Below are 16,341 nucleotides of genomic sequence, written 5' to 3' on the forward strand. Positions count from 1 at the left end.
TGTGGGCAACTTCACAGCTCAGCGCTCAATAATTGGTGCTATGAGCTAGATGAGAGTAACGGTCATCCTGCTCCCCCATGTGCTGTGGGAGAGAGAGACCCATATTCTTGATTGAGGAAGTCTGATGTGGAGTGTCAACCCTGCTGAACAGAGACTGGATGCAGGAGAATCAGTCTTGGTTCAAATATGCCAACTCTCACCTTTCTTACCAAATTTTCGTGAATAGAGATTTATCATTCGCTTTTCTATTATTTTTATTATTTGTTTTTTTATTATTTGCTATTTTATTATTTATGATTTTGCTTTTTTTTTTTTATCCATAGAATCAATTCCAGAGGTTTTAATAATGAAATTGCACTGAGTGGTGGGTTAATGAAGATACTCATATTGTCAATTGGATATTGATCTTACTCTGGGTAGTCTTATTTTGAGTATATAGTTATTACTGGTAACAGTTTGTATAAATAACAAAAGAAAAAAACTTTTGGCATGTTCTCTTCATGGTGATGTAATGGACTAGTAACAAAGTGTTGAAATCCTAATTCCCAGTGCCTGTGAATGCGTATGATGTCATCTGGAATTTAGTATTTTACAGATGTAATCAAGTTAAGAGCATACTAAATTAAGGTGGGCCAAATACAATTCCCTCTTCTGATAAGAAGAGGGAATATGGACACAGACACACAGTGAGAACAACGTGATCAGAGAGGCAGAGATTAGAACAATGGGATCATAGGGTAAGGAATACCTAGGATTGCTGGCAACCATCAAAAGCTGAAAGGAATAAGGAAGGATTTTTCTCACAGCCTTTAAAGAGAGAATGACCCTGCTGACACATTAATTTCCGATATCTAGCTTCCAGACTTTAAAACAATAGACAGGGCCTCCCCGGTGGCGCAGCGGTTGAGCGCTGGCTTGTGAAGCTGCCCGCAGCCTCTGCAGTGCTGGTTCGATCCCCGGCCACCGGGTGAGGGTCCCACATGGCATGCAGACTTCTCCTGCCGCCCGCTGCTCCCCTCAGCAGTGAACTTCATCAGTCTGCCTGCTCTGCTTTCTGCTCTGACTCTGGTGAATTCTCTCACCCTCCCACGCTTCTGACTGTACCCAGTGCTTGTATAAAGTATAAATAAATAAATAAATCTTAAAAAAAAAATCAAAAATAAATAAATAACAAAACAATAGACAAACAGGGCACGTGGTAGCATTTTCTGGTAGATAACTATCTTGAAAGGACTTTTTAAAAAAAAACACCTGGAAAAGTCACTCCATTCTCTTTTCCATTTATCATCATCCCTCTTCCCTCTTCCTTTTTCATTTCATAATGTGGTTCTGTAGGAAGACTGCATTTCTGTAAACTACTCTTTTATTTTATTAATTACTTCTTAAATTTGGGAAATTCTTTTTTCCTAGAAACTTGTTTTTAATAGTACATTTTAACTGTCATACCCTAAATCTACAATAATCCCATCTCATTGTTTAACAGGTAATAATTGATCATTAATAATTAGTCCTCTAGTTAGCATATCCTTAGGGCCTGTTTGAATTCTCTTCTCTTTGATGACTGGCTATAAAATGGCACAGCACTGCAATAAACTATAGGGAGGGGGGATCCAGAAATCAGATTACCAAGGCCTCCTCTCCCCTTCACCTCAGATATGGCATATATTTATTCTTGGAAGCAGTTTATAACCTTAACATCTATATTTTTCTCATACATAATAATTTACTCTTTTTGGTGTAAAATTTGTTTCTGCAGACTTCTTTCAATTTATTATATCACTGTGTCTACCTACATTGTGACTGCTGTCACAAAATAGTGACATTTGAGTGCCCACATCAATACACATAATAGTGAAGGAAGGTTTCAAATCTAAGCTAGAATATTAAACAACTGGTGTACCTTTCATATCTCTGGATAAAAATATCTATAGTAATATTCAAAAGTGATCACTATGTGATGCTATGCATGCAAAAGTTTGAGAAACTTTGGAAAAGTGTAAGAAAAAGTATAAGAAAGAATAAAGGGAGAGAAGGGGAAGCATACCCAGAGTGACTATTTGAAAGGTCATTAGCATTTTCCAAGTCCACAGTCGACAGACATAATGGGCATCTCTGTGCAAAATGGGCATATCTGTGGATATTACTTTGCAGTAAGTAATATCCAAAAAAGAAAACTGAAGTTCAAAGAATAAAGCAACCCAATGGTAAGATGATTGCTCTAAAATTCTAAAAGCACTGATGACTTGGTATGTATAAGAGACTGTATGTGTGTGTGCACATGTTCATATGCATGTACATGTATATCTGAGTGTGTATTGTTGTTGCTACAATTTGAGATGGTCTGGAAGGGAGGGAATTTTCTCATATAGAGTTCATGTTGAGGTCACATCCTGACTTTCTATATGCCTATTCTACCTCCTCAGCTATGGTATACAGGCCTTAATCCCTTAGGTGTCATCCAGTCACATAATTGTGATCATATTGTTCACAAATATGGGAGAAAAATAGCTAGAAGATGTCTCTATAGGGAATGCATTTTTCTAAACTACAAATTATTTGGATTTCACTGGGCATTTATCAAGAAGCAGGACATCCATCCAGAGGCAACTTTTCCCGTTCCATTATTCTTCCAGGACACCACTCTTTCTCAATATCCATTAGAATGTTAGATGATTAAAAGGATAGCTGATTAAAATTCTTCTTTCATTCATGGAAAACTTAGAATGTCCCAGATGGAATAAGACCTTGATGCTCAGGCTTAATATTCTGTTAATAATATGCCAGATTAATATTAATCTGGCAATGGTGGACCAGACAGTTGAGCTGAGGAGAAATAACTAAGTGCCAAGAGATCCCTGAGGACAGACCCAGAGCCAGGAGAAGAGAGGAATGAATAAAATAGGGACTGTGTGAGTGGAGAGAAAGGGATATTTAGCACAGAGATGCCCGTTATGTCTGTTGACTGTGGACTTGGGAAGCCACAGAGAGGAAGGAGTGAGCGGTGGTCCAGAGACATGAAACTGACCAGCAGAATAATGTGTCAGAAAACATCCCAGAGTTGGCCTGGGTTGGCATTTGAAAAGTACCTCAGAAAGCTACTCAGCCCTTAAAGCCAAAATTGCCTTTTGACTTAAGTAAATGTCTCAAGAGGTAGGAGTCTATTTCAAAGCCCTGGTGAGACTTACAAACACAAAGAGTTGATCCAAAGTTGTGAAAAGAACACGTCTTTGTTTATTTAGCTTCGTCCTAGTCTCTGGAAAATTATCATATTGGGGGACCTGGAAACTGATAATCCTGACTTGACAATGCAAAGCAAGACATCCATCTCTTCTTCCAGACTATGACCTGGGCCCCCAGATTTCACAACCAGAGTAGATCATCACAGTATTTCCACCAAGAGTTTTGGTGATAGGAATTGGGCAATTTTACACACTGCAGTCCTCATAGCTCACGCCTGACTGGTCCATTCTACTATTCAGGCACCAAATCTACAGTCCTCTCTACTGTCTGCAGCTGGAGGGAGACACAGTGCTGGATCTGGCCCCCATACTTCTCCTTGCAGCCCTGAACCAGGAGCTGCATGGGTGGAGCAGTGGTGGTAAGGGAACCACTGCCACTCGCCATCACTGCTGGCTTCTGCCTGCAACCTGAGCCCCAGTGGGGCCACTGGTGGCAGGAGGTAAAATATGCATCACTTGCTGCTGCTTGCATTGCCCACAAGCAGCTTCTGGGGTTGAGCACTGGAGGAGGGACTGCCCACAGGTGGCAACTCCTGGCATGGGCAGGAAAGAGCTGGTCTTACCCCATAGCTTGTGCTGTGGGGCCCCAGTTTCAATATTAGGATGCTGGGATTTTTGGGAGGTGAATAGGATTAGATGGGGTCGTGGTGGTGGAGCCCTCACAAATGGAATTGTTGCCCATGTTAGACTCAGTAGAGAGCTTGCTTCCTTTTTCTGCTCTCTGCTAAGTGGGGACACAAGGGGAAGTCAGCAGTCTGAAACAGAGAAGAAGGCTTTCATCAGAACTGACCTTGCTGGCTCCACGATCTCAGGACATCCAGCGTCTAGGGCTGAGAAATAAATGTTTGTTGCTTATAAGCCCCCTAGTCTGTGGAAGTTTGTTAGAACAACCCAAGCCATGTAGGGCAATCACAAAAACTGTAATTATTTTTAAAATACCAGTGGAAGCTTATTATTTCACAACATTTTAGAAGAATATTATTTTAGAAAAACTGAAAAGAGTTAAAATGTTTGCCAGAGGAGAGGAAGCGGGTGTGTGAGGTAGGCAAAGACAGCTTTGATTCTTTGATGTTATTGTTGTTGTAAAACTCTTTCTCTTTGAGAGCTATTCACATGTATTACAAAAAAAGAAAATTGTATAAATATAAAATGTCTGGGAGGTCCGTGGCTTTTGCACTTAGAAAAAATTCTATTAGCACAAGAAGTACTAAGTATTTGTTCATACATAGTGAGTTTTAGGCTTCAGAAAAATAATTTAAACTGTGCTGCTCCATAGAAAAGGTGTTTTAATAGACATTTTCAGTTTTGTTTTAAAGAAAAGCATTACCGCACTCCTGCTTTTTTGTCTCTGCAATGGGGACTGGGGCTACACAGGTGAATGAAGTTCTAACTTCACACCTGAAAGGAGCCCTCCTAGTCTGCTGGAGAAGCCTGGGCCCTAAGGAGAGAAGCCTGTGGCATCATGGGTGAAACAGCCCAGCATTCTGAATGGAGAACACGCTCACTGGTTCACAAACCCTGACAATACACACATCCAGTCTAAAACATAAAATCAGAATTCTTCTCCACCTACAGGCTATTGAAAAACAATGTAACCATGCAATCAATGTACCAATGACCGACATAACCATAGTGGAAAGGTCAAATAACCTAAGGTGCAGACTGCTCAAAATCAAGTGTGGAATAGGGAATGAGCACCCACTGAGGTCTTGCCACTGCCTCCCTTGCACTGAACATGGCCACATTTGTTTGGGATGCAACAAACTTCGAACAATGAGGGCTAAGGACAAGGAACATTTGCCAAGGATGGGTTCCTGATGGTGTCCTTATTCCTGTGAAATGAAACAGTCCTAAAGCTATCTGGATTATGTTAGATAAGAAATTTCTATGACTTGTAGCCAAAAACATCCTATATAAAAGTCCTGACATCTGCCTCTGTCATTTATTAGCCCCAGGATATATATGCAATTATCTTTTACATAAAATGACAGTTGACCCATACAATGCTCACTAAACTCAAGGAAAAATAGTACACTAATGTGCAGAATGAAGTTTCAGTTGGTGATGGGCTGCATATTGGCCGGTGATATAAAAATTCTTATTGCCATGATGTTGTAACCCCCACAGTGTACTTGAGATATACACTAGCAGCCTCATCATCTGGTGTTTACCACGTCATGATCACTTCATTTGACCTCATGTTATTTTGTTTATCTTGGTCCCTAAGTATACAAAATCAACTCCTAATGGTGCCAATATGTGGCCGTTTAGTGATGCGTGCAATGACAAAATCACTATATTTCTCAGAACTATCCACTTTGGTAAGCAATGTATAACTGTACTGGTTTAATCTTAGGCTCTGAGACAAGGAAACGGGGCTGTGAGGAGTGAGGACAGAGGGACCAGCATCACACAAGAGAACACCTCCTCTTGAAATTATGATCCCCACCAAAGCCATTATTCAGAAGATTTACATTTGCAGAATTATTTGATTATGAATTTGAGGCCTACCATGAAGCATGTGTATACACACCATTTTTTTCTTCTAGATGGACAATGACCCTGCAGTTAGAATCCAAGTTAGCAATTCCAAGAAAGTTGTTAGTCATAGGCCAGATCCCATCCCAAGTGAAAATGCCTTGCAAAGTCTCCAGAGTAATCAGTCAATGTTACAAAGGGACTATATTCAATTCCTCTGTGTTTATTTCATCACACAGACTGAAATTCTAATAGGAAATAGAAATCAATCTTCCAACCAAACCTCAGAATTTCCCTTAGTTTCTGGCCAAGGCGCATTTATTAGAGCTGGAGAAATGTCACTATTGTTTACATCAGTCACCTCTTAGTCTAGTGGGTTCATCTCTCCTTTGAGGATAGTAAAAAAAAAGAGTCAGCTTTAACTTTTAAATAGAATTTGTTTTTCTCTTACAATGGTCCCTGGGACTAAAGATTCATACAGGTGGTTTCACAACGTCTAGAGTTTACTCCTTCGCTTTTTGGTGGGGCCTCTATCCACACGCAGGGTGGTTTCAGTGGGGCTGTCAATCATGGTTCTTCCCTGACCAGGCAGTAGGCCAGGTCCCAGCTGGTCAGACACCCAGGCTTGGTTCTCCGAGACTGTGAAAGCAGGGATTGAACACCAGTGACTCTAGGATATATTTTGTTAGACCTATATAGCCCTTTCAAATGCAGAAACATTATGTGAAAAACCGAGATTTCTGGTTTGTCTTGAAAATTGGAAGGAAATTGGAGACGGGCCACATCCCTGAAGTGGATAAGGCTGGTTGTGGAATTATTGCTTGTCACAGTGACCAGCAGAAGGACCTTGTCAGACATTTCTATTTCCTGCCTGGCCCTGCCACTCTACAGAGTTGGTGAAGAGCCTGGAGCGCCTGGAAGCTGTCCAGCAGGGACTTCACACAAGGAGGAAGCCTGTGCCCAACAGCACAGAATGAGACAAATTCAGAGGGCGACAGATCAAAGAAGTGGAAAGGGCACACTGTAGGCACATAGGGACCAGCCATGGTCATGTCCAGACCCTGCCACTTTCTGGATGTGGATCCTGTTCTTCATCTACTCGCTCTGAAAAATGGGACAAGGACAGAACTTGACCACTTGGTGGTCTAAGGTCTAAATGAGTGGGCTTGGGGGATCTGCACTCATGCTCAGTACATGCTTCAGTGTTATCATGGTGGGTGCCTGAGCCCAGCTGGACCTCCCATCTGCAGAAGCCCAGAAATTTTCTTCCCTGTTTAAGCCAGTAGGGGATCATTTGTTATTTACAAGTTTAATAACAATCAGTAAAACCTACAAATCTTTGTTCCCAAAGATTGTTGTTCTGGGGCATCCTGGAAATAGTAACAGGTCAGAAACAATCATTCCACTGCAAAGATGCCAAGTGACTCTGGTTTCGCAGATGCCAGCAGGATTTGAGGTTCTTTAAAACTTGTGGGTTTCTGGGATACCTTTTCTCAAGAGTATCTGACAGGTCACTCACATGAATTAAATGTATTCTTACAGATGCAAGTAAAAGCTCTCTATTTTTTTTCCTGCAAGTAACCGGTAAAGCAGGTGCTGGGACAATGCAACTTAACCAGAATGCTCCATGCTGGCTGTAAAGTTGTACTTACCAGAAGGCAAACCTGTCTTTCTTTCAAGCACCACCTGTTCTTGTCTTGCAGGAATCACTCTCAGAGTACAGACTACTGGCATGTCCTAATGGCATTTGGCATTATCTGCTGTTGGGGAGATACCGTAGGTTCGTGAGTGGTATATGTCCATGTGTCCCTCCTACCCTGCCAGCGAGCTGAGAGCTAAAGCTCTCAGTGGGTACATTTACAGCTTCTCAGAGGAAGTAAAGACAGTCCTTAAAAGGATCTGGTGCTTTTTCTAGGACTGTTTACAGAGAAGTAACCCCTATGTCATTCCCCTGGCAGGGAGGTCCTTCCCTTGATTACTAATTGTCTGTGTACTTTAGCCATGTGTGGTGTAACCCATGGTCCAGGGCCTAAGCAAGGTCCCTCCACCCTGCAGCTTCCTTTTAACTCCACAGACGATGGCAGGCTGTTCCGCTGGCCCACCCAGGGAGCCACACAGCAGGCTTCTCCTGCAGGAGACCTCCCTGCAGTATCCTCTCCACACCCCGCCCCCCCGCCTGCTCCCTGACCTCCTGCTCAGGACACCTTCCTTTGCTTTCAACCCCCATTCAGCAGTATGAGCACAGAGCATGTCCTTCTCAGGCTATCTCTGAGCCAGCAGCTCCTTTAAGCGCTCAGGAAAAACCCAGGAAGGAAAGTGGGCAGAGGAGAGGCCACTGGAGAACCTGCCTGCTGCCTCCACATGGCACAGCCATGGCAGCGCTGACATCTCTGGGAACAGTGTCTTTGGGAGCCGTGATGTATCATTTGAGGTAACTGAAAAGCACCCTGGAGGTCTCTATGGCTGGCTGGATCCGAGGGATCTGAAAGAGGCCAAGGACAGATCACAGCTGGTCTTTTTCTAAGGACAATGAGCAAGGGATCGATGGGGTTTAAACTGGCATCTCACTTCACTTCAGTGTGGTGGAAGGATGGGAGTGTGGGGTTCTTGTGGACCTCCAGGGGCAAGAGGAAGAGCATGGAAAAGGGTGGGGTTGGTCCTGGAATGTTCCAGGGTCAGCCAAAGAGGCTGCCTCTTGGGGCTTACATTCTAGAGAGGCTACTGGCCAACAAATCAATGTACAATGCAATTAAATTTCGAGTTGTGATAAGCTCTGTGAATAAAAACTAAGCTGAGCGAGGGGAAAGGAGAAGGCAAAAGAGAGAGACTGAGGTGCAGAAAGAAATGCTTGACCCAGAATCCAGCTAGAAAGTGACAGTGCTGCTCCCATCAAGCTTCCCAGCACCCAGGCCCCCTCCTGTGGCCCAGGTCAGTGCTTTTCAAAGTGGCCTGGTGACAAGGCTTGTGAATACACAGATCATGTGGCCCCAGCTCACTGAGGCAGCATATACAGAGGTGGACCTGCCGATGTTTGTCTAACAAGTGTCCTGAGTATCTATCATCAGACACACAGGGAAATAGATAAGAACATCGTGATTTGTGGAACAGATGAACTGGGGGTTGAGCACCACTCCAGCCAACTTTCTTAGGAACTTGGGAACTCCATTAACTTCCTAAGCCTTGCTTCTTGGTCTGTAAAATGGGCAGTGTAACAGTGCCAGCCTCACAGGTTGTTATGAAGATTAGTGATAAAATGCACATTACAGGGCCTCCCCAGTGGCACAGCAGTTGAACGCTGGGTTGCAAAGCTGCCCAAAGCCTCTGAGGTGCCGGGTCAATCCCCGGCTGCTCCCCGGCCACCGGAGGAGCATCCCGCATGGCGCACAGACCTCTCCTGCCGCCCGCTGCTCCCCTCAGCAGTGTACTTCGGTCCTTCTGCCTGCTCTGCTCCCCGCTCTGGCTCTGGTGAATTCTCTCACCCTCCCACGCGTCTGACTGTACCCAGTGTTTGTATAAATAAATAAATAAATCTATAAAAAAATGCACATTACACACATTGCAGGGTATCTGGGCCACAGTGTAGGCAATAAAATATGAAAGGGGGACACACTACTGAATGATTTGTAATAATGTCACTACATTTTATCAAGTCTGTTAAGTCTATATAAGCATGAGCATTTATGGCTTATGTCTTGGAGTCAACTTCTCCCTTGCTCCCCAATAGATCAAATCCAGAGATCCCACCTGAGACAACTCTGTGCCTCATTCTATGCGGACACTCTTCGCCCATCAGTCAAGCCTTACTACATAGTCTTCCTCTTGGCCCTCTCCCTCCACCTCCAAACTATCCATTCTCCATGCTTCAGTCCTGCCATTGTTTTTTAATTGAATTGGGTCACTCTCTCACTTAATTTGAAGATGTTTCATTGCTCTTCAAAGAAAATTCAACATCAGATCAGGGCTCATCCAGGCTCCAGTTTCATGAACTCCTTGGAAACCCTACCCATGGACCTCTCAGTGACAATTTATACATGAGTCATTTGGGAAGCCTTCGGTCCCTCTATGATATGCTCACATAGGAAATTTTTATGAAACTTGTCAGACTTGGCATTAGTTGTTTGATGTCAGTCTTCACCTTGAAATCGTTAACTGAGGTGAGAGTAAGGGTAGGGTCTGTCTTCCTAGAGATTGTATTGGGATAAGAATCACAACTCATGAGACAAAGCCCAGGGTTGTATCTCAGCTCCACCACTGACTAGTTTGACCTCAGGCAAATTATTTGAACTTTCTGGGCTTCAGCCTCCAAATCTATAAAATCAATCTCATGGTCAAATTATATTTTACAATTAAATTATGTGAGAACTGTATAGAAGTTACTGATGTTTATTCATTTTAACCATTAATATATTTATTCATTCTAGATTTGTATCTAGACATTGTGTCTAGTACAATAAACACTTATAGAATAAAGAATATTCTTTATCTTGTTTACTATTATGGCTTGTACATGCCCAACAGCTAACATTTAGTGATGCTTCTATCCATACCTGGGCAGAAAATCTTGAGCAGATAATTCATGTATCTTGTATAGAACTACCTATAGGATGATTTGCAGAGGAAATTCTGATTTCAAGAATATAATAAGTATCATATGTATTATCAGCCAAAATTTTCCTGGTCAGAGATGATTTTTGAGTAACTTATTTGCAGAATGCTTTAGAAGCACTTTGACTTTCAAGTTCTCAAATGAAATTAAAAGAATAATGTGAATGTAATTCCTTCCTTTTTCCTTAGGGATAGTTAACTCTTGCTTAAGGTCTTGTTTTTGGTCACCATATGCAAATAATATAGTACTATACTTCAAGCCAATCAAAGCTTCAAATGATTTTTAAACCCCATGCTCTGTGTCATAGGTGTTATCAATTGTCATCTATAGTCTAAAATAGAGACTTTAAATATCCCACTCTTAGAAAATTATCAAGAATATCCTAAAGGCAAATGTTGCATAGCTCCCAACCACCATTTGGTCCATTTGATGTGGGATTTGGAAATAGTCTGAACTGCCAAATCTCCTCTGGACCCCATGCCGGCAGGCAGTTTCCTCTAATCACTAAGGTTTGTGGTCATCCTGGGAAGGTTACCCATGTCATTAATTACCAGACCCCTGTGCCTTAAAAGATGTATAGGGAGAAGTGATAACAGACATGCCCCAGCCGCATTCTTGAGTAGCAACAGATCTAGCTGCACCAATGGCCACATTCCCAAACAGTGATTGTTCTAGCAGCTTCTAGCAAGTAAGTCAAGCTGCATCGATAGAGACCGATGAGTCTAATCCCTCACCTTTGGGTGATCTAGGTAGGGCTGGACAGAAGAGGCGAGGTGTGCTGAAATTTCCACATGCAACCAACTGAATTTTGACACTAAGAAAGTGGGTTATGTCACCTTTCTTCTAAAGAGTCCAAACTGTTGCAGGTCGTCACCCAGAAACTTACCTATTTACCTTTTTGGCCACAACAGCCTTTTAAGTGTCTTTGCTCACTGTGTTCACTCCTACCTAGAGCAAACCCGGCCACAAGAAAGTCAAGCCAGAGTGACTCAAGCATGAACAAATATAGGAATCCCTTAGGGATTGTGTTAAAATACAGATTATGATTTAGGAATTCTGTAGGGGGCCTGAGACTCTACATTTCAAGAGCAACACGTGGGTTGTGGCTTGTCAGGAGTAACCTTCCGGCTGGCTGCTGGGGGTGGAGAACTTGGGAGTTAAGAAAATCCCTGAAATGGTGCACATTTCTCCATTTTCTCTCTACCGAAGTCTATACCAGTTCATTCACACTTTGTAGGATCCGACACCTTCAGCCAGAACTGGTAAAAACATATTCATGTCATGCTTGGAATTAATTCAGTCTCCATGCCTCTATTGTTTGCCTCCCTAGATAGAAATGACATTTGTGACTTTATTAGCTTTCCATGGCCTTCCCAGACTAGTCTGTTGTTGATTTTTACAGCAGAATAAGCAAACAACTGAAAGAAAGGGAGCCAGTTTACACGGATAATTCTGCTGCTCTGTTAACTTTAAAATTGGGGTGGAATTTCTGCTTTAGCTCAAAATGCTGGACCTTATTCTCCAACATCAGCATTTTAAGCGAACCCCATGCCACCCAATTTCCACATTCAGGTCAGACAGAGTCTGAGAGTCTTTTAACGTGTAGAATTGTAGGCCAAGATGTTTGTGTTTATGTCCCAAGACTAGAATAAATAAATAGCTACATGGTATTGAAATCACCTGTCAAAATATCCACTGCAGTTCTGAGGCACAAAGAGAAGTCTCTCTGTGTGATTGGCTACTCGCTAGAAGAATTCAAAGGCTGTTTATCTCATTTAGCAAAAAAGAGACCTGTAATTACTGCATTTTGACCCCAAGGCAAGCAATTACTTCACAAAACCTCTCCCCAGGAAACCAGACATTAGCTTGGCTAATTAGGCCGACCTCACTCAAAGCCCCCCCCCCCCCCAACTTATCAACGTGCACATGGCGCTAGGACATCTCTAACCGACTGCTGCTGGGTTGAGCCAGAGAAAGGTCCTGCCAGTCAGAGGAGAGGGGGTGGCACTGCCCTGAGCGCTGGGTTTTGTTTTTTACTGCTTACTTTTATGTGTTCCTGAAAGCGCAGTTGCTTTCCCAGAGCTGAGCTCTCATCAAATAGAATGGTGCCCGGACAAACTGATCTCCTTTATTGCTCAAGGAGGAAGCTGGAAAAAAAGAAAAGAAAGCCACCAAGGTTGTAAATTCTTTCCAACATAGGAAGTCAGTCTTTGCCCTTTAGGAAAATGGTTTGTTGTTTCAGCCGTTGAGGCACATTTCCTAGCCCCCTTTTGTCCTAGCACATTTTGGGGGTTAACTTTTGTTTGGTTTCTCTGGGTTGAGAAAACTTTTTTTCAAATTCCAAGCATGTAGAATTCTCTCCTACTAAAGAATTAGAAATCTTCTCAAGGAACCCTGTGAGATGGGCTATGGAATCATCAGGCCCTTCCACGCACAGAGAAGCACAGAGGAGGATGGCCTCTGAGGTTGTGTTTGCTCAGCCCACCAGGTGGCCAGATGCTGTCACGTGGCCTTATACTCCAGGACATTCCAGCCACTGAGACAAGGGTCTGCATATTGGGAGGTTTCTCAGGACAGAATTCTCTTCCAGGGGCTCACAGTAGTAATGTCTCCTTGCCAAGGAAAAACAGAATGTACTCAAAGACCTGGAGATGATTATCTGGTTTAGGTGCCCAAAGCAGAAGGGGGCCCACATCAGCTTGACAGCTTTGCTTATGGGTCAGAATGACTGGGAGTCACCCTGAAAGAGAACTGTAGGGGGGCAACCATGATCCAAGGACAGTGCCCGATAGAGGACAGCTTTGTGGGTTCTCACATGTGTGGACAATTGCACATGACACAATTGCATGACCACTGAGAGACAGAACATGGCAGCAAGAAATGGCTAGATCATACATATATAAAGGATTCTGACCAACAACCCAGAAAACAGACTTATTATCCACGTAGTCAGCTCAGGAAGCCAGTCTCCTATCTGTAAGACCTGTAAGAAGTTAGACTACTATCTCTAGCAACTAGCCAGGAAGCCAAACAATAACCTCTGTAACAATCAACCCTAAATCAGCCAGGACTTGATTAGTAACTGACAACTTCCTAAGTTCCTAACTGACAGCTTAAGACCAACTGGAGGAGGCCAAACGTGCACTCCAAAACAGCCTCATAGAACACCCCTCTTCTAGTGAATAATATACTTACACAAGATGTTCAGATAGGCACCCCCAAGGAATGTTCAAAGCAGGCCTTTTTGAGATGAGTCAACTCAGATGTGAGTGCCCTTCTTTTCTCTTTGAAGTCCTAGGCCCCCCTCCCACTCCTTAACTATGCTATCTACCCAAGTTTCGCCCCATTGGTTTTAGAATTCCCATTCATGTGGATTCTCCACATGTATGTAATTAAATTTGTTCTTTTCTTCTTCTAAGCTGATGTTAATTTGATTGCTCAACCAGTCTGAGAAGAACACAGGGAAACAGGGAAAATTTCCTCTCTTCTCATACAGTAATTTTTTCCTCCGTTAGCTTCCTCACCCCATAGCCTCCAAACAGGGCACAACTGAAGACTTCCCTTTTTTCACTATTAATCTATTCCACTTCTCTGCTTTTGAGTGTCTGCCAAATGATGGTGGCTGATTCCCTTGCTGTGGCAAGCTCTGAATAAATAGCCTTTGCTTGTTCTCTTTGGGTGATCTCTATCCATTCCATACCCCCAAAAAGCATCTACATCTCTGCTCCCCAGTCCTATAGCCCTGCCAATTTGAACACAAAAAGTTTTTTTTTACCATTATTTATCTACAGATGGAAAATTATAACTGACACATAATTTTATATGCTTTATGTCCCGCATGTGAATAAAATAATTCCATTAGACAGCTATGGAAAGTAAAAAGAAAGAATAGAAACAGGGAAGACATGGGTTTAGTCCCAACCCTTTATCATCTGTATGGTTTTAAGTCAATGTCTTCAATTTTCTGAGTGTTAGTGTTTTGTTCCATGGGCTATGCAAATGGTGGCCAAAGACAGCTAAGGTTCTCTGTAGATCTAGAAATATGTGATTTTTATAAAGAGCCATAGAATTCAGAATGTCCTTGAATTCCTTGAATTGATAAGGTAACTCTTTCACAGACAAGGTCTTATTCATTAAGTCTCATTTAAAATTTTGTTTCAAATGTTTCAGAATTAAATACACAAATGGATAAAATATTCCTTACAGTCAGCTCCAAAATTTTATTAAAGTCCCCACTCTATGAAAATCACAGCACCAAACTATTTGGTGATAAAAAAAGATGAATGGTTTGATTTGCCTTGACAATCTTGCACACTAATTGGAAGAATATGAAATTTGTGCATATAAATCTAACTGCCAAAAAAGGTGTCTGGACAAGAAGCACAACAAGTGAGGAGAAGAGGAAAGAAATCACTGAATGACCTTGTCAAGGTGAAGGTGGAATCTGAGTGGGGACTACCATATTAGGACAGGCGGAAAACAACAACAACAAAGAAAATAACCCAGTCAAAAAATGGGCAGAAGAGCTAAAAAGAAACTTCTCTGAAGAGGAAATGCAAATGGCCAACAGGCATATGAAAAAATGTTCAACATCACTTGTCATCAGGGAAATGCAAATCAAAACTACCATGAGATACCATCTTACACCAGTGAGAATGGCACATATTAAAAAAACTAGCAACAACAAATGTTGGCGAGGTTGTGGAGAAAAAGGAACTCTCCTGCACTGTTGGTGGGAATGCAAACTGGTCCAACCACTATGGAGAGCTGTGTGGAGATTTCTGGACCTACTAAACATAGAGCTTTTGATCCAGTAATTCCACTCCTAGGTATTTACCCAAAGGACACAGAAACATCAATTCCAAAGAGCACCTGCACGCCTATGTTTATAGCAGCACTGTTTACAATAGCTAAGCTTTGGAAACAGCCCAAATGCCCAAAAATAGATGACTGGATCAAGAAGATGTGGTACATATATACCATGGAATATTACTCAGCATTCAAAAAAGATAAACACATGCAATTTGCAGCAACATGGATGGCACTGGAAGGGATCATGCTCAGTCAAATAAGCCAAAAAGAAAAAGAAAAATACCGGATGGTCTCACTCATAGCAGGAATCTAGAAAACTTAAATAAGGGACCAGGAAAATGAATAACTATAATAAAGTGAAAATCAAAATCAACAAAAAACTATGAACCAGAGACACTTTTTGGGAGGTGGGGGGCGGGAGGAGAGGGATTGGGGTCAGAATGGGGGGGGTTGCAATTGTGTGGGGAATATAAAAATAAAATTTATTATAAAAAAAACTTATAAAACTAAAGAAAAAAAAGAGACTGTAGGTCATTGTAGGAAAGACAAGTGGTGCAAATCAGGAAAAAATATCTTGCATTCAAAACACTATAGGTAGCTTCGTCAGACTGAGTGCTTTGAGGGAGGAGAGGTAAATGTGACAGAAATAGGGACTTTTAAGTAGAAATGTGCAGGACTAAGATATTAGGCTGAAAGTTTTAACTTTCCAAATCAGTGTTTGACACCATCAAATGATGTCCTGTCATTATTTTACTTGAGCCTGTGCTAAAACAGACTGTTCTTAGGGCTTGAAAGAAATAATGCAATGAATGAGAGGAAGATTTTAGCAATGTGTATATTTTGTGTGTTTTCTCTCTCTGGGTAACCATCACCGCTTTCCCATTCCAGAATCTTTTATCATCCCCAGCTGAACTCTGGACCCAGTTAAACAATCACTCTCATTTCCCCACCCCAAGCTCTGATAACTTCTCTTCTACTTAATGAGCGTGACTATTCTAGACATCTGATGTTAGTGGAATCATGAAAAATTTATCCTTTTTGTGTCCAACGTACTAGTTTAATGCCTTCAAGGCCCATCCATGTGTCAGAATTTCAATCCTATTTTATGCTGAATCATATTCCATTGTATGGACATGCCACATTTTGTTCATCCATTTATTCATATTGGGCTTTTTCCATCTTTTGATTAATATACATAATGCCACT

The sequence above is a fragment of the Talpa europaea genome, assembly GCF_964194135.1.
Source record: "Talpa europaea genome assembly, chromosome: 7".
NCBI classification, from domain to species: domain Eukaryota; kingdom Metazoa; phylum Chordata; class Mammalia; order Eulipotyphla; family Talpidae; genus Talpa; species Talpa europaea.